We start from the raw sequence: 3,433 nt of genomic DNA, 5'->3' as shown, positions 1-3,433 counted from the left end.
ACATCGGCACTAAATGGTCATATTAATTAATTTCGGCAATATGATAACTGTAACAAGTACTTTCAGGCAGAGCAGTATATATAATGTAAATGATTATGATATGATAGGGAAAATACAAATATTTTAGCATGGGAAAAGATGTTTGCATGTGAATTATGGGAATTAATGTGTATGTGAAATCTGAGATCCTCTAAAATCTGGACTTAACCAGAGTTTTAAATGAGTGACAGTTTGTAAGTGTGCCTAGAAGTAACCTGAAGTACGCCGGACCGTGTAACTCTGTACAACATATTTACAGCTGTAAAACAATTCTAAAGTCAGTGAAGTGAACAAGGATGTAAACTGTGTTGACCCACCGAAGGACGAGATCACAACCGTAGTCCATGGAGTGTGTATATATAAACTTGTCACCATAATAGTGATCTAGTCTGCTGCAAGTTAACCAAGGTTAAATCATCAAGCAAGAAACACTTGTACTTGATTGTTTTGTGACTGATATGTGTGACTGATGAGTGATCGTTCAAATTGAGAAGGCTAGATTTGATGGATTAAAATATCATTTGAAATTTTGAGGAGATATCAACCATGGCTAACCTACACTGGAAAAGGTAAGTAGTATTTTATGTGTCTACCAGTGAGATTTGTCTGGGGTAGGGAGAGGGGAGGAGAATTGGAGAGAGAAGGAGAATGGGAGACAGGAGGTAAATGGGAGGGTGTGGAGAGAATGGGATAGAAGAGGAGAATAAGAGAGAGGACAAGAATTGGAGAGAGAGGAGAATTGGAGAGAGAAGGAGAATGGGAGAGAGAAGGAGAATGGGAGAGAGAAGGAGAATGGGAGAGAGAGGAGAATGGGAGAGAGAAGGAGAATGGGATAGAGAAGGAGAATGGGAGAGAGAAGGAGAATGGGAGAGAGAAGGAGAATGGGAGAGAGAACAAGACTGGGAGATAGGACAAGAATGGGAGAGAGAGGAGAATGGGAGAGAGAAGGAGAATGGGAGAGAGAGGACAAGACTGGGAGAGAGGACAAGACTGGGAGAGAGGACAAGAATGGGAGATAGGACAAGAATGGGAGAGAGAGGAGAATGGGAGAGAGAGAGGAGAATGGGGGAGAGGACAAGACTGGGAGAGAGGACAGGAATGGGAGATAGGACAAGAATGGGAGAGAGAGAAGAATGGGAGAGAGAGGAGAATGGGAGAAAGAAGGAGAATGGGAGAGAGTGGGGGAGAATGGGAGAGAGGACAAGAATGGTAGAGAGGACAAGAATGAGAGAGTGGAAGAGAATGGGAGAGAGGACAAGAATGGGAGAGAGAGGAGAATGGGAAAGAGTGGAGGAAAATGGGAGAGAGAGGAGAATGGGAGAGAGAAATAAGGAAAATAGGGAAGAGAGAAAAGGAGAACGGGAGAGAGGGGAGGAGAGGGGGAGATGGGTGGAGAAAGGGAAAGAGACAAGAATGGGAGAGAGGGGAGAAGAATTGGAGAGAGGGGAGTAGAATGGGAGAGAGGGGGAGATAGGTGGAGAATGGGAGAGAGACAAGAATGGGAGAGAGGGGAGAAGAATGAGAGAGAGAGGAGGAGAATGGGATTGAGTGAGGAGAATGGGAGAGACAGGAGAATGGGAGATAAAGAAGGAGAATGGGATAGAGTGGGGGAGAATGGGAGAGAGAGTGGAGAATGGGAGAGAGTGGGGGAGAATGGGAGAGAGAGTGGAGAATGGGAGAGAGAGTGGAGGATGGGAGAGAAAGTGGAGAATGGGAGAAAGAGTTGGAAGAATGGGAGAGAGAGTGGAGAATGGGAGAGAAAGAGGAGAATGGGAGAAAGAGTGGAGAATGGGAAAGAGAGTTGAGAATGGGAGAGAGAGATAGAGAGAAGGAGAATGGGAGAGTGGAGGAGATTGGGATAGAGGGGAGGAGAGTGGGAGAGAGTGGGAAAAATGGGAGATAGTGGGGGAGAATGGGAGAAAGTGGGGAAAATGGGAGAGAGTGGAGAGAATGGGAGAGAGTGGAGGAGAATGAGAAAGAGTGGAAAGAATGGGAGAGAGAGAGAGAAGGAGAATGGGAGAGAGAGAGAGAGAGAAGGAGAATGGGAGAGATTGGAGGAGATTGTGATAGAGTGGGGAGAATGGGAGAGAAAGGAGAATGGGAGATAAAGAAGGAGAATGGGATAGAGTGGGGGAGAATGGGAGAGAGAGGGGAGAATGGGAGAGAAAGTGGAGAATGGGAGAAAGAGTTGGAAGAATGGGAGAGAGAGTGGAGAATGGGAGAGAGGGGGGGAGAATGGGAGAGAGAGTGGAGAATGGGAGAAAGTGGGGGAGAATGGGAAAGAGTGGAGAATGGGAGAGAGAGAGGAGAATGGGAGAGAGTGGAGAATGGGAGAAAGAGTGGGGAATGGGAGAGAGAGTGGGGAATGGGAGAAAGAGTGGAGAATGGGAGAAAGAGAGGAGAATGGGAGAGAGAGTGGGGAATGGGAGAAAGAGTGGAGAATGGGAGAGAAAGAGGAGAATGGGAGAAAGAGTGGAGAATGGGAGAAAGAGTGGAGAAGGGGAGAGAGAGTGGAGAATGGGAGAGAAAGTGGAGAATGGGAGAAAGAGTGGAGAATGGGAGAGAGAGTTGAGAATGGGAGAGAGAGATAGAGAGAAGGAGAATGGGAGAGTGGAGGAGATTGGGATAGAGGGGAGGAGAGTGGGAGAGAGTGGGAAAAATGGGAGATAGTGGGGGAGAATGGGAGAAAGTGGGGAAAATGGGAGAGAGTGGAGAGAATGGGAGAGAGTGGAGGAGAATGAGAAAGAGTGGGAAGAATGGGAGAGAGAGAGAGAGAAGGAGAATGGGAGAGAGAGAGAGAGAGAAGGAGAATGGGAGAGATTGGAGGAGATTGTGATAGAGTGGGGAGAATGGGAGAGAAAGGAGAATGGAAGAGAGAGTGGAGAATGGGAGAAAGAGTGGAGAATGGGAGAGAAAGTGGAGAATGGGAGAAAGAGTGGAGAATGGGAGAGAGAGTGGAGAATGGGAGAAAGAGTGGAGAATGGGAGAGAAAGTGGAGAATGGGAGAAAGAGTGGGAAGAATGGGAGAGAGAGTGGAGAATGGGAGAAAGTGGGGGAGAATGGGAAAGAGTGGAGAATGGGAGAGAGAGAGGAGAATGGGAGAGAGTGGAAAATGGGAGAAAGAGTGGAGAATGGGAGAGAAAGAGAGAGAGAGAGAAGGAGAATGGGAGAGATTGCAGGAGATTGTGATAGAGTGGGGAGAATCGGAGAGAGTGGAGGAGAGTGAGAGAGAGTGGAGGAGAGTTGGAGAGAGTGAGGAGAATGGGGAGAATGGGAGAGAAAGAAGGAGAATGGGATAGAGAAGGAGAATGGGAGAGAGGAAGAGAATGAGAGAAGGAGAATGGGAGAAAGAATGAGAATGGTAGAGAGGAAGAGAATGGGAGATAGAAGGAGA

The 3,433-nt window shown here is 47.3% G+C and overlaps 1 pseudogene; it reads left to right on the top strand.

The window, feature by feature from the left end:
- The first annotated feature begins 884 nt into the window (after nucleotides 1-884).
- On the top strand, nucleotides 885-3,228 carry LOC110450846 (annotated as a pseudogene).
- Nucleotides 3,229-3,433: the final 205 nt, after the last annotated feature.

This window comes from Mizuhopecten yessoensis, unplaced genomic scaffold (genome assembly GCF_002113885.1).
Source record: "Mizuhopecten yessoensis strain PY_sf001 unplaced genomic scaffold, ASM211388v2 scaffold557, whole genome shotgun sequence".
Taxonomy (NCBI): Eukaryota; Metazoa; Mollusca; class Bivalvia; order Pectinida; family Pectinidae; genus Mizuhopecten; species Mizuhopecten yessoensis.
Note: the sequence above shows the minus strand (reverse complement) of the source record. Positions and strands in the feature narration are given on the sequence as shown.